Below are 14,991 nucleotides of genomic sequence, written 5' to 3'. Positions count from 1 at the left end.
CCTGCACTGAGCTTGTATCCATCACTGCCTGCAAAAAGGGTCTGGCTGCCCCACAGGTTAATTCTTACCGTGGCTGTTGTGGGTACAAGAGGTGGGCAAATTCATTTCCTAATCCTGATCTCACGGGGAAGGGTAGGGCAGGCCACTCCAATGTAGGCTTCAGTTCTCGGTCTTGCTGCTGCAAGAGACAAGGTGGTAGGGCCATGTGACCCTGCAGGAGGATGAGGAAGGGGACATTTACTGCTATCCTTATATGGGAGAGGATAGGAGGGCGTGGAGACTCACACCTATAACCCCGGCACTCTAGAGGCTGAGGCCAGAAGATAACCAGTTTGAGGCCACCTTGAGCTACAGTGACTCCTAGGGCAGCCTGTGCTGTAGGAAAAAGGGAAGGAAGAGAGAAAGGAAGGAGGGGAGGGAGGGAGGGAGAGGGAGGGAAGAAGGGAAGGAGGGAGGGAGAAAGGGAGGGAGGGAGGGGAAAAGGGTGGGAGGGAGGAAGGGAGGGAAAAGGAAAGGAGGGAAGTAGGGAGGGAAGAAGGAAGAAAGGGAGGAAGGAAGGGAGGAAGGGAGGGAGGGAGGGAGAAAGGGAGGGAGGGAGGGAGGGAGGGAAAAGGGAGGGAGGGGAAAAGGGAGGGAGGGAAGAAGGAAGGAAGAAAGGGAAAAAGGAGGGAAGAAAGGGAGGGGAGGGAGGAAGGAAAGGAGGAAGGGAGGGAGGGAGGAAGGGAAGAAGGAAGGATGGGGGGGGGATAGCTAAATGGGAAAGAAAGGTCCATAGCGGGGGCTGGGGATTTAGCTCAGTGGTAGAGCGCTTACCTAGGAAGCGCAAGGCCCTGGGTTCGGTCCCCAGCTCCGGAAAAAAAAAAAAAAGAACCAAAAAAAAAAAAAAAAAAAAAAGAAAGGTCCGTAGCAAGGGACCAGACGCTTTAGGAGGCTAATGAGGTCACGACACACACCCTTCCATACTGACCGTCATGCCTGGAGGCAGACCCATGTGCACACAGATGGCGAGACTGGACTCAGACTTCTACGTCTGTGCCCTGGGCTCTGCCACCTTCTAGGGCACCTTCTTTGTGCTCTCCTCCCCTGTGCAGTGGAGAGCTGAAACTACTGCCTCATTGAGAGATCAGGTGTGCCAACGTGAGGACTGTGCTTAGAGCCAAGCCTGCCACACTCAGCAAATGTTTGTTTAAAACACCTGAGTGTGTGCTGTCCCCAAAGCTTTGAGGGGTGCTCTCCAGATCCGAGAGTCCCCTCTGGTGCTCCTCATGTGAGCCCTGCCCCAGCTTCTGGTTGCTTCCACACATCCCTGCCCAAAGTTACGTGTTTACATTTGAGAAATGATAATCTATTCTGCCAGGTACAATATGCCCTTTTTTTAAAAAAATTTTTTAAAGATTTATTTATTATATATGAGTACACTGTAGCTGTCTTCAGACACACCAGAAGAGGGCATCAGATCCCATTACAGATGGTTGTGAGCCACATGTGGTTGCTGGGATCTCAACTCAGGACCTCTGGAAGAGCAGTCAGTGCTCTTAGCCACTGAGCCATCTCTCCAGCCCCAACAATATGCCGTTTTGACATCCGTAGTCCATATTGGAGATGTGTGCTATTAGATCAGGCTAGACAACAGACCCTTCACTCCACCAACTTATCAGGATTGTGCGTGGAATATTTGTGACTTATCTTAAAAATTTGAGAACTACATTATCCTCCCTTGCTTGTTCGTTTGTTTGCTCGTTCATTTGTTTTTGAGATATGGTCTCACTGTGTAGCTCGGACTGGCCCTGAATTCATCTTATAACTTAGGCCCTTTGGCCTGAGGCTCCCTTGTACCCACAGCCAACCCACCCCGCTCTTCCAAGAACAAACCTATTGGGCGGTATTTGTGGGGCCAGGGGCAGGGGTACATTACTTTTCTGTATGTGACAATTAAAACATCTAACAACCACTGATTCTGTTCCATCAGCAGTCTGACACCTTTGCAGCACTGGAAGGCTGTTCACATGGAGACCCAGCCTCCTTGACACGGGTGTGGGGAGTGGGCCATGCAGGGCATGGGAGACCAAGCTCACCCGGTGTGCAGATACGTCACTCATCCTCAGGGTTCTCCTAGACGACTGTGTCCTTCCTTGCACGTGGTTGTCTTAGGCCTAAGGACAGGCGTGCTGTAAGAGGAACCCACCACACAAGAACAGTACAGGGAGGACGCTACCCAGAACCTGAGGACTCTTTACACAGGGTCCTGGACACACAGAGCAAAGTGTGTGTGTGCGTGTGTGTGTGTGTGTGTGTGTGTGTGTGTAAGGGAAGGCTCAGTTCTCCTTGGGTCTCTTGAATCCCGGTTATTATATTATGGGTGGGGTTTTGAGCAGGGACACTTGAGCCTGGGCTCCCCGGTGTCCTAATGCTGTGCACCCTTGGGCGTCCATACGTCTCGATGCTAGATGCTGTCTAGCCAACCCCCGCCCCCCCCCCATACGAGGGCTCCAAGCAGGGCCCTGAGTCAGCAGTCTGCAGCATACTTACTCAGAGAGAGTACAGATCCATCTTTTCAAGTTTATAGAGGGACAAGGCTGGGGCCACTATGGTCTACATAGTGAATTCTAGGCTAGCCAAGGCCACATAGTGAGAGTTTGTATCAAAGATGGAGAGAGAGAGAGAGAGAGAGAGAGAGAGAGAGAGAGAGAGAGAGAGAAGAGAGAAGAGAGAGAGAAATCCAAAACTGGCAGAGGGGAGAAGGCTGCTGGAGGGTCCACAACAGCTGCCAATCATTGGCTTGACTGGCCTCAGGCCTGCTCTTAAAGACCTCTCCAGCTCTGAATGGCTGAGGTTAGGCCCTGAAAGCTGCTCTTCCTAGGATGCCTGGCCAGGGGCATTGGTACAGCTAAGGAGACATTTTGACAAAGGATTGTTGGGAAGGACAGGAGGAAGCACGCCCTACTTTGCATACATGCCCATCGGCAGTTTCTGCAGCTTCTGCATACATGCCCATCGACAGTTTCTGCGTCTCTCCCTGAACCCAGCTCCTCTGTGACTGTAGTTTGCTTCTGGTGACCACGGGCGAGGACTTGACAAGCTCCTCTCCAGCTTTGTCCCTCTAGCCTCAGGCTGCAGGGTGTTGATTTCCCTCTTTCCTTCTCCCTCTCCCTCTCCCTCTCCCTCTCCCTCTCCCTCTCCCTCTCCCTCTCCCTCTCCCTCTCCCTCTCCCTCTCCCTCTCCCTCTCCCTCTCCTTCTCCCTCTCCCACTTCAGCTTCCTCTCCCTCTCTCCCCTTTCCCTTTCCCTTCCCCTTCCCCTCCCCCTCTCTCTCCCCTCCCCCTCCCCCATCTCATTCACCTGTGTAATCATTTGCTCCCATTTCCCTTCCAGGAGTTCACATGCCATCGATTTTAGTATTCAAATCAAATTTAACATATGACAGGTGCGGTGGAGAAGGCCTTTAAAACCAGTATGGGGGTGGGGGGGGGGAGAAACTCTCTTTGAGTTGGAGGCCAGCCTGGTCTACATAGCAAGTTCCAGTACAGTCAAGGCTATATAGTGAAACTTTGCCTCAGAACAAAGAAAGACTAACATATATCCCAGTCATTTACGTGGAGACTTATTGGGTTTCAGAGAAGCAGAAAAGAACAGGGGATGGAGTGCACTGCCCCCATGGCTTACAGCCTTCTGGAAACACTTCTCAGTCACAATTCATAGGAGTGTTGGAGACAGCAGGCAAAGCCAAAGGAATGTGGGTGGTTCCCGCCTCCCCCAATCCCTCCGACAGCTACCTCCTCTCAGGATCCAGGGAAAGTGTACATTTCAAAATTCGTATTTCAAATACTTCCAGAAACTCTGTAGAGTAAGACTTCTCAGCGTCTACCCTAGACTGTCATTCAGACTGCTGGAGATAAATTTAAATTGTTAGGCTTCCTGGAAAGCAGGATGAGACGTTGAGTTTTGGAGATACAATAAGCCAGGCTGAAAGAAAACGCCTGCTACTATCAGTGAATTGTATTAAGATTTAATATAGTTTCCTCTTGCTCTCTCCACCTCTCTGCCCATCCCCCCTCACTCTTTTTTTAAACCTTTGACTGTGGTTCCGAAGAAGCGGTTCGCCATCTCAAACTAGATTTATTTATTCCCAAGGCTAAGAAGGTGATCTTATCCCTACTCTGGGAGGAGAACATCGGGAGCTGGCACATAGAGGAGAGGAAGGGAGGAATTGTGCCCTGGTATTCTGCTCCACAATTAAAAAATGCATTTTTCTTTTGAAAAATCACTCAGAGAATCACTCCACACATGCACACTCCACACACATGCACACACCACACACAAGCACACTCCACATATATGAACACTCCACACACATGTACACTCCACACACATGCACACTCCACACACATGCACACTCCACACACATGCACACTCCTCACACATGCACACTCCACACACATGCACACTCCACACACATGCACACTCCACACACATGCACACTCCACACACATGCACACTCCACACACATGCACACTCCACACACATGTACACTCCACACACATGCACACTCCACACACATGCACACTCCACACATGTACACTCCACACACATGCACACTCCACACACATGCACACTCCACACACATGCACACTTCACACACATGTACACTCCACACACATGCACACACATGCACACTTCACACACATGCATACTTCACACACATGTACACTCCACACACATGCATACTCCACATACATGCACACTCCGCACACATGTACACTCCACACACATGTACACTACACACACATGTACACTACACACACATGCACACTCCACACACATGCACACTTCACACACATGTATACTTCACACACATGCACACTCCACACATATGCATACTCCACATACATGCACACTCCACACATGCATGCTCCACACTTAGGCACACTCAGATCTAGACTTCTGATACAGTATGATCTATGTACTAGGAACACTTGAAGGTGGGCCACACAGTGGCCACGCTGTCCTCAGAGCAAGCTTAGGTAACGTGGCCATCAAAAGCGCCATGCGGCCTGCCAGTGTGCCATATGGTCCGCTCCCTTGGCTTCCAGATTTGCCCAGCTGGACCTTTCCCTGACCCTCTGCACACACTGCCTGCCACCCCCCGCCCCATCACAAGGCCTTCAGAGCACACTGTTCCCCAGCCCTGCTCCCCACGCCCCCAGCTCAAACACTGTTAGTGGGAAGATAACTAGTACAGCCACTGAGGGCATCAGTAGGGAAGATCCTCAACAGACTTACAATAGAAGTGCTGGGTGACCTGGCTCGGCCACTGAGGCCTCTCACTCTGCACAGAGCCTTGCACACCCATTTGACTGCAGCGCCACTCACAGTGGTCAAGGTGCTCATCAACAGAGGACTGGATTTACCCAGCCCAAAGGAGGAATGAAGCCGTTACATCGTCAGCAAGAAAATGGTCAGAAATGGAGAGCATCAGGTTGAATGAACGGAAAAGATAAATATTGTAGGTTTGTTTTTCTTTTTTTTTTTCTCACATGTGGAGCCTAGGATTTTAAAAGGAGAGTAGGAATGTAGAAGCGGGTGATAGGCTATTTCTCCACCATTGGTGAAATAAGCCAATTCGAGCCAGATTAGATTAGATTAAAAGGCAGATTTATGGGGAAGCTGCTCTCTGGTGGGTGAGTTCACTGGCTCCAAGGACCAAGGCCAGGGGTGGGGGATTGGGGAGGGTAGGGAAGTGAGGAGGGCACAGAAAGAGAAGAGAAGAGAGAAGGAGAGGGAGAGGGGGGTGGGGAGAGAGAGAGGGAGAGAGAACACAAAATGTCTGGATTGTATAGGGAGGAGCCTCTGGGGGAAGGGCCTCTCAGCCCTTGGGCTGGAACATTCAAGGTTAGGGGCAGGGTATGCCAGGTGGGGACTCAGGAATGCTGGGAAAACCCTGAAGCCAGGTCTGCTTTGGTATATAAGATGTGCACCTCAGTCATGAACCAAACAGGAGGCCCATCTGAAATGCTTAAAGCACATTACATACGATATATACATACATACATACACACACACACACACACACACACACACACACACACACACACACACACCGCTCCTCACAGGGAATCTGCAGAACCCACACAGATTCGGCAGTACCTGTGGTACAGTGACTTGGGCAGAACCATGGCTACCCTCTCTGGTCACTGTCTTCTGCCTCTCTGTCATTCCTTGAGCTAAGCCAATGGCAGAGAACACCTCCAATGCAGTAATGAAGCTCACGCACGTCTACTTCCAAGCCTGTGGCGCAGGGCAGAAGTGTGTGACAGGATGCTGGACTTCCTCTCTTCCCTCTCTCCTCTGTCCTCTGGAAGAGAAAGCCAATCAACCAACAGAGGAAAGACCAACCCGCCTCACTGTGTGCCGTGCCCAGGACAAAAGCAATCCTCTAGGAGGCAATATTTGGCGCACTGCAACTCCCAACCGGAAGTCTAGCCACCCAACCGGAAGTCTAGCCATCATTGTCTACATTTGCCCCCCAGCAGGGAGAGTTGGTTAGGGCAGAACTCCACACACAGCTGAGAGTCCTTTATCTAATAACTCCCCGGGGTTGGCAGTCTGTTCCGCGGGTTTTAGAGCAGCTGATACTTAATAGACTTGGTCAGAGGGCAAAATGGAAGGATTTCTTGGCACTGTCCCAGAGTTAGCTTGAAAAGTTGTCTTAGCCAATTACCGCCAAACTAAACAGAAGAGTCCTAATTCTACTTGCCAGTTCAAAACTGGTTTCTGCCGAGATCAGCTCATCTTATTTTAGGTTCCCCCTGTCCAGAAATTCCATGGTCAAGTCCCAGAGGGTAGTCGGTGCCTTTAAGTCTTAGACTAAGCTTAGTTCTTTGGTGTCAGTTTCCCCGAGTTCTCAAGTGATAAAACCTAGTCTGCATATTTGATGGGTGTGTGTGTGTGTGTGTGTCTACAATGTAGGTAATTTCTTTTTTGTTGTTTTTTGGGTTTTTTTGTTTTGCTTTTTAAGACAGTGTTTCTCTGTGTAGCCCTGGTTGTCCTGGAACTCCCTCTGTAGACCAGGCTGGCCTTGAACTCAGAGATCTTCCTACCTTTGCCTCCCAAGTGCTAGGATTAAAGGTGTGCACCACCACCCTCCTCTGGGAAATTTCTTATTTTCATTTTCACCTTCATTTTAGGTGGTATTTGCTTTGCTTTGCTTTGCTTTTAATTAATTGCTTTTTTTTTTTTTTTTTGAGAAAGGGTCTTCCTGTGTAGCCCAGGCTGGTCTTGAACTCATGATCCTCCTGCCACATCTCTAAGAGTGCTGGGGTTGCATTCTTGTACCCCCCACCCCCAACCAGGACTAGTTTAGCCAATCTTTGTTGTAGGACACTGGCCCCCAAGACAGCTGCTGGGTGGTTTGGAAGACTGCAGCAAAGAAAAAGAGAAGGACCCCAGCACCTCCCCTTCTATCCTTTCCCACCCACCCCTGCGCAGACTCCATGATGTAACCTAAACCTGGAAACCAAGCTATAAAGTTTGGCCACTTCCAATGAAGGGCAAACAGGTGCTCTCTTCTCCATCTCAAAGCACTTTTTAAAGCCAAATTTCCAAACGTTTGAAGACAGGGCCTATTTCATGTCTTGGGAAGGTTATTGAATTAACTTTGCTCCCTCCAGTGAGGTCTTTTCCTCTCCACGCCCTGCCAATTACCTGCCAATTAATGCAACCCAGCAACTGCCTTGTAGACTTTTAATTTCAAATGTCAAGGTAATTTTTTTTCCCTCATGTACCTCCACCCACAATTTCATGGCCCACCTACCCCGTCCCTCCGTGGCCATCTGATGCAGGACGGCTGACAGTCACGTATAAACCACCTGGTGGAGAAGAGCCCCGGCCTCGCAGGACTACAATCTGCCACGTAGGATCACAGTTCTGAGGCAACGCTCAGCTCCTGAAGGGATCTGGTGACTCAGAACACAGAACCCCATTGTTCGGGTAGCTCTGGTTCCTTAATCCCCACGTGCTCATTCTGTACCCCACCCCTGACACAGTAGGGAGGATGAGACACCTGTACAGCACACCTGCATCTCTGTCCACTCGTGTCCCAGTGACCAGCTCACCTCAGGCCGACGGTGACAACCAAGATGGCCTTCTGACCTAGTGCCCAAGCCTGGACGTCCTTTCTTGTCCCTCCACCATCTGTGGGGGTCTGGATAAGTTACTTTCTGTCCCTGCCATCAAAAGGCAACAACAGCATTAGTTACAAGATGTTGACTTTAGGTGGAATCCATTAAGACTTAACATTCTGTGTGGGGCTCCTCCCGTGCCTGTGAAATGGGAATAGTTCCCGGCACTAATATAATCTCACCCATTACTAGCCGAGCATAGTCTGGGTCTGTGGAAAGCTAAATTATTCTAGCAATGTCTTCTTTGGGTGTGGTGTTACATGTCCGTCCTCTTGGTACACGGGAGGCAGGTTCAGGGGAAATCACTGTGAATCTGAGACCAGTAAGAGCTATATAGTGAATTCAAGGCCAGCTTGAAATACATAATGAAAGCTGATCTCAAAACAAAACAATTAAAACTAACTAAATAACTAAATAAGATAAGTCTGATGTGGCCAGGTGTGGTGGTGCACACCTTTAAAGCCAGCACTTGGGAGGCAGCAGTGGGTGGATCTCTATAAGTTTGAGATCAGTCTGGTCTACATGGTGAGTTCCAGGCCAGCCTTGGGTTCACGGGAGAGCCTATCTAAAGATACACACACACACACACACACACACACACACACACACACACACACGCACACACACACACACCCCTTGTCTGGTTTGAGGATACATAGATCAAATCTTCACATTTAATATCTTAAAGTCTGGCAACTTCAAAGAGATGTTTACCCACAACTAACCAAGTGTTGACATGGTTATCCAACCCTTGGCCATTTGGCCTTGTCAAACTATTCATACACTTGGAGAAATGCTCTCTTCCCAGTGTGGCCTATTCAAGGATCAGGTGATCCAAATTAAATGCTGGTTTCAAAACCGAATGGGAAATCTAGAACGTTGCGTGCCTGTGCAGTTAGTCATTACGAATTCTTTCTTAACCTACGGTCCTTAGACCGATGGCCTCTTCTTGCACAGATGGTTTTGCTGTCTTTTGGACTCACACATGTTTTATTCTGAGCGTTTTCTAAAATGGCAAACAGAAAGTCGAGTTGACTGTGCACTGCTTTCTATCCAGCCTGTGTGGGCGCTTGGGACCCTCGGCACACAGATACAAGGCAGAGAGAGTGAGCTCCACCCTTGTGTGTTCACCCTTGGCTGGAGATTTGTCTCTGTCATCACGGTTGGGCATGTGACTGGATGAAATCTTTGCTACAACCCTTAAGTCAGGTGTTAACTTCTGCAGCCAATAGACCAAGGCTCGGAGTGGTTAACTCATGCGTCCTAGGGTGCAGAACTGGTCCGGGGACTGCAAAGCTTGTGTTGGTTTGAAAGCTTACTTTGCCTTTACACAGAATCTGTGGTTCATGAATCCCTCTCACCTCCAGAGGAGTGCATCTGCCTCAGGAGGTGACGAGAACCTCATGTGCCCGTCTTGTGAGGGCAGCAACAAGAGCGTTGGATGGGATCGGTACTCAGTCACAGTCAGATGCTCATCCCCTGGCAATGGCCTCGGACTTATGAACAACACCTATAAAAACTAACCTCGAACGCCATGCTTAATGGCGAACAATTGGCAGCGTGCTCCCTAAAACCAAGACGAAAGCCAGGATGCCTGCCTTTCTTCTCTGCAGCGTTCTGGAGAACAGCCAATGACACCAGGCAAGGAATGGAAACAAAACGTGGTGTGGTTAAACAGCAACAAATAAAACAGTATTTACAGATGCTAGGTTTCTTTAGATGTAAACTCTCAGGCTAAGGGTCTTTGTGGGGAAGAGTGCCCATCTCAGGAGCCATGAACACATGCAGGGCCTCTGTAAAATAAGCAACGAGACCAAGTGATCTATGAAGGTCTAGACTATATAGCTATTATAAGAAAATCACGGGGGTTGGGGATTTAGCTCAGTGGTAGAGCGCTTGCCTAGAAAGCACAAGGCCCTGGGTTCGGTCCCCAGCTCCAAAAAAAAAAGAAAAAAGAAAATCACTGTATTCTTATGCAATTCCCATACTGAACCATTGAAAAATGAAATTTTAAAAGATAATTCCATTCCAAATAGGGAGAAATCAACCAGACATGGCGGCGGATGCCTTTAAACCCTGCACTCAGGAGGCTAAGGCAGGGGGATCTCTGGGAGATGGAGGCCAGCCTGGTCTACAGAGTGAGTTCCAGGATAGCCAGGGTTACAGAATAGAAAGACTCTGCCTCATCTTAAAAAAATAAAAAAAGGTAGAAATTTAATGAAAGATGGCCACATTGTCTCTGCTGAGACTGCAAGTTATTGCTGAGAAAATTAAACATTGCCCAAATAGAAAGCCACGCTCTGTTAAAATGATAATTTCCCCAGAATTTATCCTTAGATTCATTATACTGTCAATTAAAATCCCAAGGCATTCTTTTGAAATAAGAGTTAACTTTCAAAAGATCGACCCTGGACCTTTTCTACCTGACCTCAAGACTCTCTTTCTTAAAAGCTACAGTCACGAAGGAAGTTTAGGTTGGGCAGGTTCTCTCACATCAACTGCCTAAGAGTCGCGCTGTAAGAGGCAACACCTCCGCCATCTGCCCCGCAGCCTTGACGGAGCAACCATGCGTGAGCGCATCTCCATCCTCATTGGCCAGGCTGGCGTCCAGATCGGCAATGCCTGCTGGGAGCTCTCTACTGCCTGGAACGTGGCATCCAGCCTGATGTCCAGATGCCAAGCGACAAGACCATTGGGGGAGGAGATGGCTCCTTCAACACCTTCTTCAGTGAGACAGGAGCTGGCAAGCACGAGCCCCGGGCAGTGTTCGTAGACCTGGAACCCACAGTTAATGATGAAGTTTACACTGGCACCTACCGCCAGCTCTTCCACTCACAGCCGCTCATCACAGGCAAGGAGGATGCTGCCAATAACTATGCCCGTGGCCACTATGCTATTGGCGAGGAGATCATTGACCTTGTCTTGGACGAAATTCGCAAGATGGCTGACCAGTGCACGGGTCTCCAGGGCTTCTTGGTTTTCCACAGCTTTGGTGGGGGAACTGGCTCTGGGTTCACCTCCCTGCTGATGGAGCTGCTCTCTGTCGATTATGGAAAGAAGTCCAAGCTGGAGTTCTCCATTTACCCCACCCCCACCCCCACCCTCAGGTTTCCACTGCTGTGGTTGAGCCCTACAATTCCATCCTCCCCACCCACACCACTCTGGAGCACTCTGATTGTGCCTTCATGGTAGACAATGAGGCCATCTATGACATCTGTCGTAGAAACCTCAACACTGAGCGCCCAACCTACACTAACCTAAACAGGTTGATAGGTCAAATTGTGCTTTCCATCGCTGCTTCCCTCAGATTTGGTGGGGTCTTGAATGCTGACCTGGCAGAATTCCAGACCAACCAGGCGCCCTACCCTCACATCCACTTATGCCCCTGTCGTCTCTGCTGAGAAAGCCTACCACGAGCAGCTTTCTGTAGCAGAGATCACCAATGCCTGCTTTGAACCAGCCAACCAGATGGTGAAATGTGACCCTCACCATGGTAAATACATGGCTTGCTGCCTGCTGTACTGTGGTGATGTGGTTCCCAAGGATGTCAATGCTGACATTGCCACCATCAAAACCAAGCGTAGCATCCAGTTTGTGGACTGGTGCCCCACTGGCTTCAAGGTTGGCATTAATTACCAGCCTCCCACTGTGGTACCTGGTGGTGACCTGGCCAGGGTGCAGAGAGCTGTGTGCACACTGAACAACACCACAGCCACTGCTGAGGCCTGGGCTCACCTAGATCACAAGTTTGATCCAATGTATGCCAAGCGTGCTTTTGTGCACTGGTGCATGGGTGAGGGCATGGAGGAAGGGGAGTTCTCTGAGGCCCGGGAGGACACGGCTGCCCTAGAGAAGGATTATGAGGAGGTGGGTATGGATTCTGTGGAAGGTGATAGTGAGGAAGAAGAAGAGGAATACTAAATTAAATGTCACAAGGTGCTGCTCTCACAGGGATGTTTATCCTGTTCCAACATAGAAAGTTGTGGGCTGATCAGTTAATTTGTATGTGGCAATGTGTGCTTTCATACAGTTACTGACTTAGGCTGTAATATGAACGATTTGTCAGAGACCCAAGCCGTCAACTTCACTGATGGGTTTTAAATAAAATACTCCCTGTCTTAAAAAAGAAAGAAAGGAAGGAAGGAAGAGAGAAAGGAAGAAAGAAAGAAAGAAAGAAAGGGAGAAAGAGAGAGAAAGAGAGAATGAGAGAAAGAGAGAATGAGAGAAAGAGAGAGAGAAAGAGAGAATGAGAGAAAGAGAGAATGAGAGAAAGAGAAAGAAAGGAAGAAAGGGAGAAAGAAAAGAAAGAAAAGAAGAAAGAAAAGAAAGAAGGAAGGAAGGAAAGAAGAAAGAAAGGAAAGAAGGAAGGAAGGAAGGAAGGAAGGAAGGAAGGAAGGAAGAAGTTAAGTTTAGAATTGGCAACAGGTTGGCATATAAGTCGCTGGAACGGAATAGATTCTGGAGGTACTTGGATGGTTAATCCCAATCACCAACCTGACGAGATTTAGAATCACCTAGGAGACACAGCTCTGGGTCTATCTGTGAAGATGTTTCTAGAAAGTTCTAGCTCAGGAAGGAACCTAAATGTGAACAACACTAGTTTGAGGACTGGGGCTCCCAGGCTGAGTAAAAAGGAAGCCAGCTGGTCACCATGCTCCCAGACGGATGGCTTGAATCCCCTCAGACCATAAGATGAAATAAAACAGAGCTTTCAGTCACTGTGGTTGGGTATTTCGTCACAGCGGCAGGAAAGTAACCAATACATCACACCTACAGCACACACACACACACACACACACAACACATACACACAGACACACACACAGACACACACACAGACACACACAGATACAGACACACACACAGACACACACACAGATACAGGCACACACACAGACACACACAGACACACACACAGACACACACACAGATACAGGCACACACACAGACACACACAGACACACACACAGACACACACACAACACATACACACAGAGACACACACACAGGCACACACACAGACACACACAGACACACACACAGATACAGGCACACACACAGACACACACAGACACACACACAGACACACACACAACACATACACACAGAGACACACACACAGACACACACACAGATACAGGCACACACACAGACACACACACAGACACACACACAGACACACACACACAGACACACACAGAGACACACACACAGACACACACACAAATACAGGCACACACACAGACACACACAGACACACACACAGACACACACACAGACACACATACACAGACATACATACACACACACAGACACACACACAGAGACACACACACAGACACACACACACACAGAGACACACACAGACACACACACAGACAGACCCACACACAGAGACACACACAGACACACATACACAGACATACATACACACACACAGACACACACGCACAGACACACACACAGACAGACACACAGACAGACAGACACACACACACACACACACACACGTGTCAAATAAAGGCTCCAAAGTAATCCAGAAGAGGAAAAGAAACTCCAACAAGTGATACACAACAATTGAAACAACCCAGCACTGTGGGTCTCTCCTTTAATCCCAGCTCTCGAGAGTCAGAGACAGGCAATCCCTGAGTTTGAGGCCAGTCTGGTCTAGGACAGTCAGGGACTATTACACAGAGAAACCCTGTCTCAAAAAAAAATCAATCAACCAAACCAAACCACCACCACCACCACCAACAACAACAACAACGAAAACCAGTTGAAACTATCGAGGAGAAAATGAAAATTAATTCCTATTTCCCGCCAACTCAAGAGACTAGGGATGGAGCTCAACACTAGGACGTAGCAGAACACTTGCCTAGCATAGGGAAAGCCCCCACCACACCCCCAAACAAAAACCCCAAGTGTAAACAAGACCTGAACACACGGGAGAGTGTTTCATGATCTCAGAACAAAGATCTCTTAAGATATGTCACATAAGTAACCAAGAACAATGGCTTCACCCAATACAATGGCTTCACCAAAATGTAAAGTCTTTTTGCTTCGCATTCGTTCAGTTAAGTACACTGACCATAAGTGTACAGCCTATCAATAAGGTTCTGTTGTTGTTACTGTTTATTGTACATTAAGGACAGAATCCAGGGTCGGGAGCAAGCTAGGCAAGTGTACCACCATTGAGTCACATACCCGGCCTTCAAAGAGATGGTGTATTTGTTCGACAGGGTTTGCAGGGTAACCGGGGTCCTGTGTCTGCTCTGCTACAGGGCTCGGCCGCTTAGGGAGGCAGGTTGCTTACCACGCTGTTGCCGCCCACGTGAGTGTTGGGCTGGGAACACTGCTTGGGGGTGGGGTGGGGTTGCGCAGTCTGAGGTCCCGGGAGGGGGGGGCGCGGTGGGACAGACGGAGCTGGCTTGGGGGTTCCTGAGTCTGCGAGGAGGCCGGGGCGTTTGGTTCTCAGGCTCTCGGGCATCCAGGTGTCACTGGGAGCCAGGAAAGAGCTGAGAACAGAGTCAGGGCCCGCGGGCCCGATCCAGCCTGGGGCTGGGGGGGAAAGAGGGGAGCTCTCCTGCAGGTACCCCGGGGATGAGTTCTTGGTTTGAAGGCAGTTGGCTTGAGCTTGGGTTTGGTGGTGGCCGTGGCTGGTAGAGCAGAGAGGCCTATGGGAGATTAGACAGCGGCTCGGCTCAATAGGCAAAGGCCTTCTCCATGGCTCCGCATTGGTGGATCCTGATGAAAAGAGGCAGTCCACGGGTTTAAGACATTTATTGTCACGGCAGAAGGTGGATGAGTAAAACCGT

At 49.3% G+C, this 14,991-nt stretch overlaps 1 non-coding gene and 1 pseudogene across 1 annotated transcript; both read left to right on the top strand.

Moving 5' to 3' along the window:
* Positions 1–9,916: 9,916 nt before the first annotated feature.
* Tuba1a-ps2 (tubulin, alpha 1A, pseudogene 2) lies at positions 9,917–12,333 on the top strand (annotated as a pseudogene).
* On the top strand, positions 10,045–10,117 carry Trnas-aga (transfer RNA serine (anticodon AGA)). The gene has a single exon. It is a non-coding gene; the product is annotated as a tRNA-Ser (tRNA).
* Positions 12,334–14,991: the final 2,658 nt, after the last annotated feature.

The sequence above is a fragment of the Rattus norvegicus genome, chromosome 20 (assembly GCF_036323735.1).
Source record: "Rattus norvegicus strain BN/NHsdMcwi chromosome 20, GRCr8, whole genome shotgun sequence".
NCBI lineage: Eukaryota > Metazoa > Chordata > Mammalia > Rodentia > Muridae > Rattus > Rattus norvegicus.
Note: the sequence above shows the minus strand (reverse complement) of the source record. Positions and strands in the feature narration are given on the sequence as shown.